Below are 12347 nucleotides of genomic sequence, written 5' to 3' on the forward strand. Positions count from 1 at the left end.
CTGCTTCTGTAAAGTCAAACTTTCTGGAATTGTTCTAGAATAAGTGTTAGCTAAAAATTAACTCAAGAAACTCAGAGCTCTGACACCAGGGAGAAAGGAGAATGAGATTTCCAACAAGTATACTCGATCAGTTAGATGTGCAATTTGGTGGTGGCTTGAAAGTGAGATTTGAGGTAAGAAAATTCTGAATTTTAATCCTGGCTCCATTGGAGAATTTGACCAAATTATTTTATCAATAAATAAGATAAAATATTTACCATGACATGTAACTAGAGTTGTGTGTGTGTGTGTGTGCGTGCGCTTAGTCATGTTGGCTCTTGGTGACCCTATGGGTTGTAGGCCACCAGGCTCCTCTGTTCATGGACTTTTCCAGGCAAGAATACTGGAGTGGGTTGCCATGTCCTCTCCAGGGGATCTTCCAAATCCAGGGATCAAACCTGCGTCTCTGGTTCTCCAGCATTGACAGGCAGGCTCTTTACCACTGCACCCCCTGAAAAGCTCGTTAGATCCACTAGAGTGTCTTAAATGCTCACCTAGCAATTGCTTTAGCAATATTATCTCTCTCGTGGCTGCAGCAGTGGAAGAGAAAAGGCCAAACAGAAAAATCTGACTCTCCTCAGCCATTTTTCAGCAGTGATGTAAGTCTTTTAAATCAGATCTGTCGAGTTTCATGTTCCTACCTCTGAAGCTGTTGGGGATGGCCTAGAGAAAGGCAAGTTGAAAGGCAGCTATCAAAAGTGGGGTCAGGGGGCTTGCTGCGCATGCGCAGACAGGGCCGGCGTGATTAGTTGGTGCGCCTGTGGCAAAGAGCATGGTGGAGCGGAGCGGTCCCTGGAGATGACTGACCTTTTCTGTTCTGTTCTGTTCTGTTCTGTTTTGAGGAGTGGCCAGCGGCGTGACAGAGCAGGCCAGGGACGGTCTACACCTGAGGAGGACTACGGAGCAGCGCTGTACGTGAGGTAGGAACCCAAGTCAAATGAAGGGCAGCCTCACTGAGCAACCAGCCGTGTCACCTGTCCCCGAGGCAGTCACCCAGCAGGAGCAAGTGCCTGTGGTAGATTTCCAGGCAGAACTGAGGCAGGTCTTCTTAGCTGAGACACCAAGAAGTCATTAAAGCAGTATCAGAACACCCAGGTAGCTGATACCAAGAGGAAACAGATCAAAACAAAGAGGCTTCTTCTACTATTGGAAGCTTCTGCCGCAGCCTGCAGTGTTCGGTGGAGAACTTGCATCATACCTTAATCTGTAGGCTTCCTTAGGTCTTAAGGATCCTGAAACTGTCCTGTGGACATCGAATGTGGTGGAACAGCAATCGTAACTATGGGACAGAGGTGCAAGATGCTGCAGCACATTGACTACACGTGAGATGCGACTGGCAGGGTGGTTCAGTCTTCAATGACCCTTTTAAGGCTTTTGACAAGTAGGTGAACTTGATCCTCTGTGACTGTGATGAATTCAGAAAGATCATGGCAAAGAATTCAAAGCATTCAGAGTATGAAGAAAAGCAAGTTTGGGGTCTGGTGTGGCTGCCCGGGAGAACTTGGTTCCATGACTGTGGAGGGACCACCCTGTAAAGATACTGGCATTGCTCAGGTACCATTTACTGGTGATGCTGGGGGTTGGTAGAGCAGCTGGCAGAGGTGTTCCAGCTGGTGTTCCAATTCCCCAGACTCTTCCTGGATAAACAGGCCCTGTCCATGGGGGCGGGGGGGCCATCCCAACAAGTAATGACCCCACAGGGAAGAGGTATTGTAGCAGCTGCTGCCACTGCCAGCGTTACTGGAGCCCCAACTCAGTATCCACCAAAAGGGGGCTACATCCACACCACACACCCACACCTGTTGGTCGAGCAATCCCACCTCCAGGAATTATGGCTCCTCCACCTGGTATGGGGCTTCCCAGGTGGCACTAGTGGTGAAGAATCTGCCTGCCAGTGCAGGGGACATAAGAGACACGGGTTTGACCCCTGGGTCAGGAAGATCCCCTGGAGAAGGAAATGGCAACCTATTCCAGTTATTTTTGCCTGGAGAATCCAATGGACAGAGGAGCCTGCTGGCAGCAGTCCTTGGGGGTTGCAAACAATTGGACATGACTGAAGCAACTTACCATGCCACATGGTATGAGACCACCCATAGGCCCACCAATTAGGCTTCCCGTACTTGAGGGATGCCAATAAGCTTGACCCTGTTGGAATGAGACCCTCCACCAGGAATCAGAGGTCCACTTCCACTAGCAAGGTGTCCACCAAGACCCTAGGATATTATTGATCCTTCTTAGTCATTTTTTTTTTCCTGCAGCACATCTTGTGAAATGTATGCAGTACTTGTAAGCTTTGGTCCCCTCTGCTGCATTAATGTAAGCTAATGCATAGAGTCATTAAAAAAAGTGGGTTCCAAGGAGGTAGATGATCTTCACCTAGAAATTTCAGAGATTGATTGGGGATTGAGATAGCTATGAAGAGGAAAATTATGGACCTAAGTAGAGAGCCAAAATTAGTAGGTCAGAGGAGACAAATAATACTAGATACCAACTCATAAATTTATGGACCACAAACTGTATACCAGGTGCTCTTCTAATCGCTTTGCTTGTATTAACTCAATGAATCCTTTCAACAACTTTATGCAATAGATGCATGATTTCCCAATCTTCCCTGGTATCATCCCAAAAGGAGACCTGGGGACAAGGATTTGGATTCAATCCCATGAAAATTATCTCAGATACTCTGTCTTCTAGGGCTTCCCAGGTGGTGCTAGAGGTAAAGAATCCGCCTGCCTTTGTAGAAGACATAAGAGACACGTGTTCAATCCCTGGGTCAGGAAGATCCCCTAGAGGAGGGCCTGGCAACCCACTCTAGTATTCTTGCCTGGAGAATCCCATGGACAGAGGAGCCCAGTGGGCTACGGGCCATAGGATTGCAAAGAGTTGGACAAAGCTGAAGTGACTTAGCAGGCAGGTAGGCACTCTGTCTTCTCTGAGGGAGTGGAGAAATGGGACAAGGAAGGAAGGCAAACCAAATGAATTTTTGTGAATTAGTGGTGTCTACCATGGGCAACCAGGGCTCCAAATGCCACTGGAAATCCTGTGGAATCTCAGAACTGTCCCACTGAAGGACAGAGAGCTGGAGATTTTACCTATCATCCCCTACCCTTCATTGAGGATACGGTTGAGGATTGCTTTGGGGCATTAGTTCCCAGCCCTGCCATGTTACCGTATTCCAAAAGCGCCGTCAGGCAGAGAAGCAGGCCTTGGTAATATAAGGAGCTGCCGATGGTGTCAGAGCAAAGACAGCATCTGCTTCCTTGAGTTCACAAGTGGGGAACATGGGACACAAAGTTAACATCATTCAATTTGCTTTATTATAAGCCCATCATTGGATTTATTATAGAAATGATGATCACTGACTGAAGCTTGGTTCTATCCTCTGCCTGTGTTAACATCAGTAACCCAGTACAGCTGAAGCTGATGAAACAGAGTAGAAAGACATCTTACTCATGAAATCCATAGCCAACACTGAGACACAGTTCATTGGTTCATTCGTTCAATCATTTTTTCTTTCATCCAAAAATGTGTTAAGCGCCAGGGTGGAGAAGGCAATGGCACCCCACTCCAATACTCTTGCCTGGAAAATCCCATGGACGGAGGAGCCTGGTAGGCTGCAGTCCATGGGGCCGCTAAGAGTCGGACACGACTGACCGACTTCACTTTCACTTTTCACTTTCATGCATTGGAGAAGGAAATGGCAACCCACTCCAGTGTTCTTGCCTGGAGAATCCCAGGGACGGGGGAGCCTGGTGGGCTGCCGTCTATGGGGTCGCACAGAGTTGGACACGACTTAGCAGCAGCAGCAGCAGGGTTGAGTTCAGTACTGTTCTGTGCACTGGGGATGGTGCGGGGAGAGGAATATAAGGAGAACAATTATGACCAGATTTCTTTTGTCATGTAGCTGGCATGTTATTAGAGAGACAAAATAACAATTTCAAATGACACTGAATACCTTGAATAAAAGGGACATCTATGTGGCTAGTTACAATGCTAATAGTCGCTCAAAGCACCAGGAACTTTGCCATAATTGCTAAAGAAAGAGGAAATTTCTACTTTTTATCAGAATTAGACTCCTAAATATGATACTTAGGACTGTGTAGTTAGCAAGTGGATGGCAATACAGCAAAGAAGAGGTGGATAAAGAAATTGTAAACACATTGCCAGTGGGCCTTGGTGCACACCTGTCCTGATTAGAATGATGAATTGTGATATTTCAAAAGGAAGAAAGTAGTTGTTTATATTATTCTTTATTTATCTTTGCATAAAAGATTAAAAGCATATAGTCACATATTCTGTATCATTCATTCTTAGTGTATTGAATGTGTGCTCAGATGTGTGATAACTCTAGTACAGGGATTAAGAACTTCTTTAGAGCATGTTTTTTTTTTTTTTTTGGCCACCCTGCTTGGCTTTCGGGGTCCTAGTTCCCTGACCAGAGAGTGAACCCAGGCCCTCAGCAGTGAAAGCGTGCAGTCCTAACCACTTGACTGCCAGACAGCAGTTCCAGACACCAATTCCTGGGGGCATGCTTCTTCCTATACTCCAGGAGTGTTGTTTGAGTTACATATTGTAGTCATACTTGGAAACTAGTCAGTTGTGGGATGTTTATAATCAAAGAATGCTCATGCATTCCCTCATTAGTTTTATTTTTATCCTCATATTTACTGAGTGCCCGTATGGGGCAGGTACAGCGTGGGGCACTGAAATGAGCAGGAGAGACATGGTAATGGGCTCACGTTCTGGTGGGGGAACCTGACAACAGGTAAACAAGAAACTTATCAACAAAATTGCTAACAAGCCCCAGCAGGGTCCTCTTGCCCAGCGTTGTTCAAGCCAATAGAATGATACTGAGTTCAGTCCAGAAGCAAAGGAAGGTTTTACTGTCTGCTCAGAAAAATGGAGAGGTGTGAGCTCTTGCCCTCTGAGCACTGAAGAATTGATGCTTTTGAACTGTGGTGTTGGAGAAGACTTTTGAAAGTCCCTTGGAAAGCCAGGAGATCAAATCAGTCAATCCTAAAGGAAATCAACCCTGAATATTCATTGAAAGGACTGATGCTGAAACTGAAGCTCCAATACTTTGGCCACCTGGGCGAAGAAGTGACTCGTTGGAAAAGACCCTGATGCTGGGAAAGATTGAGGGCAGGATGGGGAGGGGGACCGCAGAGGAACAGATGGTTGGATGGCATCACTGACTTGACGGAAATGAGTTTGAGCAAGCTCCGGAGTTGGTGATGGAAAGGGAAGCCTGGCCTGCTATAATGTGTGGGGGCCGCAAAGAGTGGGATACAACTGAGCAACTGAACTGACTGAGCCAGGAGGAGGACGAGAACTTGCCGGTCTGGCGCCGCTGTGCCGCTCACGCTCCCGGTAGGGTGCAGCGCCCCACGCAGCGTCTGTGCACTCCGCCTGCCGCCACCATCTTGAATCTCACTGTGGTGCGCAGCGCTTCTGCACGTGGAGCCCAGGTGTCGGGCGCAGCCTTCTTGCACTCGGAACTCTGGTCCAAAAGTGTCGGGTACAAGAGCTCTGCACGCGGCAGCCAGTGAGCAAGTGAAACTAGCACAAAGGAAACGGAAAAAAAAAAGAAAGGTTAGGCTTTATTACCCAGCTTTTATTTTTATTTCTCAGGAACTATTAATGGGCTTTCCCAGTGGCAAGTTCTTCCTCTGTTTTTTGAGGGGCGCGGAAGGGCGCAGGTCCACCTTCGGTAACTACTGCCTACTGGTTTTGGGCGGTGGTGTAACCCCGGGTGGAGAACTGAACTCCCCAGCTATCTTGGGCTACCTATGTTACCCGAATCCCCGAGCGACGCAATTTATCTAATCTTTTGGAGACAGAGGATGTTACCCAATTAGATGTGAGACCACCCCCACTCTTGAGGTCCCTCTGAACTGAAGCACCCCCTGGATTGGTCAGGGAGTTCTTTCCTGTTCAGGTTCCCACTGCCAAAAACAAAACTTGAGTTTGGCGCAGGCAAGAAAAGCTGTTCTTGGATGGCCAGGGAATGGAGAAGGGGAGCTCATGTCTAAAAACACCTGCTCCCCAAAGGGAGGAAAGTGGGGAGTTTTGCGGGGGTGAGAGGCAAGTGCATCATCAGAAACTGGGGCAAAGGACAAAGATTTCCAGGAACAGCTGGTGCATGGGCAGTCCCTCCCGCCCGCTTGCTCTCCCACGTATTGTGCTTCTATGCTGTTCTCAGCACAGTTATGTCCTCATATGTGCTCATAACAGCACAGTCATGTCCTCATGTGTGCTCATAACAGCACACTCATGTCCTCATGTGTGCTCATAGCAGCACACTCATGTCCTCGTACGTGCTCATAGCAGCACAGTCATGTCCTCACACGTGCTCATAGCAGCACAGTCATGTCCTCATGTGTGCTCATAGCAGCACAGTCGTGTCCTCACGTGTGCTCATAGCAGCACAGTCATGTCCTCGTACGTGCTCATAGCAGCACAGTCATGTCCTCACGTGTGCTCATAGCACAGTCATGTCCTCATACATGCTCATAGCAGCACAGTCATGTCCTCATATGTGCTCATAACAGCACACTCATGTCCTCATGTGTGCTCATAACAGCACACTCATGTCCTCATGTGTGCTCATAACAGCACACTCATGTCCTCATGTGTGCTCACAGCAGCACAGTCATGTCCTCGTACGTGCTCACAGCAGCACAGTCATGTCCTCGTACGTGCTCACAGCAGCACAGTCATGTCCTCGTACGTGCTCACAGCAGCACAGTCATGTCCTCGTATGTGCTCATAGCAGCACAGTCATGTCCTCATGTGTGCTCATAGCAGCACAGTCATGTCCTCATGTGTGCTCATAGCAGCACAGTCATGTCCTCATACGTGCTCATAGCAGCACAGTCATGTCCTCATGTGTGCTCATAACAGCAGTCATGTCCTCACACGTGCTCATAGCAGCACAGTCATGTCCTCATACGTGCTCATAGCAGCAGAGTTATGTCCTCACGTGTGCTCATAGCAGCACAGTCGTGTCCTCACGTGTGCTCATAGCAGCACAGTCATGTCCTCGTACATGCTCATAGCAGCACAGTCATGTCCTCATATGTGCTCATAACAGCACAGTCGTGTCCTCATATGTGCTCATAGCAGCACAGTCGTGTCCTCATGTGTGCTCGTAGCAGCACAGTCATGTCCTCGTACGTGCTCATAGCAGCACAGTCATGTCCTCGTACGTGCTCATAGCAGCACAGTCGTGTCCTCACGTGTGCTCATAGCAGCACAGTCGTGTCCTCACGTGTGCTCATAGCAGCACAGTCGTGTCCTCACGTGTGCTCATAGCAGCACAGTCGTGTCCTCATATGTGCTCATAGCAGCACAGTCGTGTCCTCATGTGTGCTCATAGCAGCACAGTCATGTCCTCATACATGCTCATAGCATCACAGTTATGTCCGACTTCTTGCGACCACGTGGACTGTAGCAGCCAGGCTCCTCTGTGTGGGGTTTCCTAGGCAACAATACTGGAGTGGGTTGCCGTTGTTCTTTAGTTGGTAAGCCATGGATTGCCATAGCAGAGTACAAATGACCCCTGGAGTGGAGTTCTTAGCGTGGTAATGGAGCAGAGGGAACTTTCAGACTCCTCCAGGTCTCATCTGTGCAGGTGCGTCCCTGAGGTCAAGTCAGAACCAATCTGGGGCGATTGACCAGTGTGTGACTCTCAAAGCATCTCTCTCTCTCAAAGTCCAGCTGCAGAGCGTCTCTGCCAAACACCTCGTGTTATTGAAACAAACACAGAGCGGAATCTGGGTAAGTGTCCTTTAGCTCTCAGGGGCTGGTGTGGAAACACAGATCAACCAAGGCAAGAAAAGCGGCGAGCTTTAGCCTACTTTTCCCTCTGTCTTGGATCTAGCCAGTTTGGTCTGGTTTTGCAGTGGGCCTTTGTGGCATCCTGTTGATAGAACACAATTAGCTTCTATGATCAGCCATATGGCCTGGGTGACAAGGACACTGGTCGATTTAAGATACATGGCCCACATACTAGCAAGAGCAGCATGTCTCAGCTATCTCATTGATTATACGCCTCATGCCAGGAGCTACTATGACCTCAACCAACCAATTACATGGGGCTTCTCTCCCATAATGAGTTCCTTGATGAGCCTCCCTGATGGCTTGGCAGGCTGTGGTTTAGGGAAAGAAGTTTGGCCCGTGTTCTGTAACTAGCCACCCATGGCCTCCTAGACCTCTAATGAAGCCCTGTTTCCACATTGTCTAATTCTTCCTTTGTAGACTGGGGGATAATTGGATGGATCTGGCCCTTGAGGTGTAAGGGGTGGTTGCCGAGTTACTGGTTCTCAGGCCGCCTTTTGGCAGTTGAGTCTGCCTTGTTTCCCTCAGCACCCCCACCCCCCGCCGCCCTTTTTGGTGACCCCTACGACGAGTCGCTGCCACCTTTTTGGAAGCTGTACTAGTTCTGAGGGTTTCAGTATGCTTAAGCCATGTTTCAGCTGTTCATTCTCCGCAGTAAACACAACTCTTTCCTTCCAAATAGACCCGTGGGCGTGGAGGATGGCCAGTACGCCCTGGGAGTCTGTGTAAATGTTTCAGATCCTCCCATTCCTGAGCTCTAAGGATCACCCCTGAGAGTGGTCAGCTCTGCCTATTGGGCGGAAGTCCCTGGAGGGTAGGCCTCTGGCTTCCATGACTTGGGTCTGGAAGGTTGTTACGTATCCTGCAGACTTCTCCCCTGTCTCATAAAACTGCTCTGATCTGTGAACCATTCCTCTTCCGTGTTTGGAAGAGCCTCACTTCCTAGGTCAGGGCAAGCAGAATAGATGGTGTCTATGGTTTTCGTACAGTGGTGCTGCAGGAGCCCTGTGGGTATCGTGGTGGCAGGATTTAGCGTGTGACAGGTTTTTATGATAGCCACTGGATCGTCTAAAAACATAGTCCGAACTTGAATCAGCCTTATGGGGGATAGCCACTCTGTTCCCTTAGAACATACTAAAATCTGAATCTTTTTTTAGATGAAACTTGAAAAAATTTTTATTATTTTTAAGATTTTATTTATTTATTGGTTGTGCTGTGTCTTCATTGCTGCACGGGCTTTCCTTTAGTTGCAGCGCACAGGCTTCTCACTGTGGTGGCTTCTCTCGTTGCAGAGTGCTGGGTCTAGGATGCTCGGGCTTCTGAAGTTGCAGCTCGGTAGTTGTGGTGTACCGCCTTTAGTTACCCCTGGTGTGTGGACTCTTCCTAGACCAGGGATTGAACATGTATCACCTGCATGGTGGGTGGATTGTACCACTATGGAAATAAGCTTTTTATTTCATTCAAGTATGGCCAATTAACCATGTTGTGATAGTTTCAGGAGGAACAAGCAGAGGAACTCAGCCATACGTATACATCTATCCATTCTCCTGCAAACTCCTCTCCCGACTGCGCTGTTACATAACATTGAACAAAATTCCCTGTGCTATACAGTAGGACTTTGTTTAAAACTTGAATCATCATGGAGTCCATATAGTGATTGGCTGACCAAACGTTAACTTTTCAGCCTCCTTGAGTAGGTTGTAATAGCAGCTACTTCCTGAAGCCAAGAAGGCCATTCCTTAGAGGCTGGATCTAATTGTTTAGAGAAATAAGCAACCACCCGAGTCAAGTGCTCCAATTTTTGAACTAATACCCCAAGGATGATTGTTTTTCTCTCCTGAATGTAAAGGTCAAGGAGTGTAGCTAAATCTGGGAGGGCCAGGGCAGGGGCTTGAAGCAATTACTTTTTCAATTCTTGAAAGGCCCCTTTGCTTTGTGAATTCCATTCCAAACAATCATCATCCTTTCTTTTGAACTTTGCATATGGAGGCATAACTAATAGACCATAGTTAGGGATCCAGCATGGCAAAACCTGGCCATGGGAAGGGGGAACCCTTAAGCTGTCTTCTGGTTTAGGGGGTGAGGTTGCAAATGTTTTCTCTCTTTTCCAGGGTGGGCTTCTCTGACCTATGAGAATGAAGCCTGGGTGGGTCGCCCTAGTTTGTGCCATTTGAACCTTTTTCTTGGACACCATATATCCTTTAAGGAGGCTAGGTGGTTCAGAAGCCTCCTCAGGCAGGCTGATGATCAGGATGTTGTCTGCACAGTGGAGGAGGGTTCCCTCTTCCAGATGGAGATCTTTTAGGTCTTTGGCTAAAGCTTCCCCAAAGGTGGTGGGGGGAATTTTTAAACCTCTGAGGGCAGGGTTGTCCAGCAGTATTGTTGTTTTTGTTACATGTTTGGGTTCAGCCACTGAAAAGCAAAACTTCCTTATGAGTCTGGGACTAATGGAATACAGAAGAAGTCATCTTTAAAGTCTAATACAGAATACCAGGTCCTGGTGGACAATAGGGTGGTCAGCTGGATGCAGAGGTTAGGGATGACTGGAGATGTATAAGGAACCTTGGTCACTTATCTTTTTCTCTTTTTTTTTTTCTTTTCCAATAGTAAATACTGCAGTACTAAATGATCCCTGACTGGTTAAATCCTTAGATGTTGGACCTAGATACAAACCACATATACTGATGACTAACGGTAAATTATAAGGGATTTTCAACTGTGTGAGGAGGGTTGGTGCCCTAAGCCCCTGTTGTTTAAGAGTCAAATGTGCAGTCTTTGAGTGACCGCTGAGCCACTAGAAATTGCAAGGAGAGCCTCCTGGGACTGACGATTGTTGGTACATTCTGAAATATTAGTATTTAAAATTAATTAATTATACTTTAGTTATTAGTTAGTTCTTATGTCACATATAATATCACTGAAGATGTTTGCTTTTTATTGCTGTTGTTGGAGTCTAGTTGATTTACCGTGTTGTGTTAGTTTCAGCTGCACAGCAAAGTGAATCAGTTATACATTTACATATATCCATCCTTTTGTAGATTCTTTTCCCATATAGGCCAATGCAGAGGAAGATGTTTTTATTGATTCATTCATGCGAGGTACCTATAGAGCCTCTCCTGTGTGGTAGGTATTTATGCTGAATGCTGAGGAGATGAAGGCAAACACTACATGGTCACCATTCTCACCACTTAAGGTGAGAATTTAATATAAAAAAGCAAGTGTTATACAACATCAGTCACGCAGTTACAGAATCTCTAGAATGTGCAGTGCTGTCATGTACGGTGATGCAGTGAGGGTCTAGTTTGGAAGGGAACATATGCAAAATAGCTGTCAGGCAAATCACGGCATGCTGACATTTATCACCAACAACTGTTGAATAATGTCAAATGATAGGGCTGTTTGTACATATAAATGACAGAAACATACATGGCAGATTCTTGAGAGTGCACTAATTCTCAGAGAGCCTCAATACTTTACTAAGTAATGATAACATAGAGGGTTTTTAAAAGAACTATTTCAATAAAAAAATTTCCTTGCATGAGATATTGAGAAAATTCTGATAAAAAAAATGAGTGTGTTTTTGACCTTACAAATATACTCCTGGGAATATTTTCTCAAGATGTATGTGTAAAGATTCAGACACAAAAGTTTTATTTTTTGAAATGATTTTCTCCTTTACATTGTATCAGCATGTCACACATACTCCTTTCTCTGTCTCTTCTCTCTCTCTTTTTTCTTCTGGCCTCAACACATAGCTTGCAGGATCTTAGTTCCTTGACCTGAGTTGGAACCCAGGCTCTAACAGTGAAAGTGCCCAAACCTAGCCACTGGACCATCAGGGAATTCCCTCTGCCTCTTGTTTTACTGAATCTGGAAGGTTTGTCACCCAAATTTCCACTGGGCCAATGCCATACTCTCATTCAGATCCCTGTTTGAAGGTCTTCTTATCTTAGAGACCATCTATTACTTCTTGCCACTATTACTTCTTATCCTACTTTATTATGATATTATAGTTTATTGTAGGACTTAATCACCAACTACCATATTTATTTGTGTTCATTGTTTTTCTTGTCTATCTTTATCCCTAAGTCTCAGAAATGTAAGCTCTATAAGACAGAGGCTTTGTATTCCCAATCCGGGACAAGGTAGATATTGAGCAATGAACAAATATTGCATAAATAACCATTTAACAAATAAATAACATAAACAAAACAAGCTACATGTCCATCAGTAGATTATTCACCAGTGCAGTAAGTTGCCATGTCGTGAAATTCTAAGCAGCCTTTAAAATGACAGTTTTAGAAATGTTTACGTGTTAGTCGCTCAGTTGTGTCTGACTCTTTGTGACCCCATGGACAATAGCCCACCAGGCTCTTCTGTCCATGGAATTCTTCAGGCAAGAATATTGGGAGTGGGTAGGCTTCTCACTGTGGTAGTTTCTCCTGTTGCTGAGAAGGGCTCTAGGGCGC

General features: G+C 46.4%; 1 pseudogene; it reads left to right on the top strand.

Annotated features, from left to right (window-relative positions):
* Positions 1–881: 881 nt before the first annotated feature.
* On the top strand, positions 882–8639 carry LOC122420412 (annotated as a pseudogene).
* The last annotated feature ends 3708 nt before the right edge of the window (positions 8640–12347 follow it).

This window comes from Cervus canadensis, chromosome 18 (assembly GCF_019320065.1).
Source record: "Cervus canadensis isolate Bull #8, Minnesota chromosome 18, ASM1932006v1, whole genome shotgun sequence".
NCBI classification, from domain to species: domain Eukaryota; kingdom Metazoa; phylum Chordata; class Mammalia; order Artiodactyla; family Cervidae; genus Cervus; species Cervus canadensis.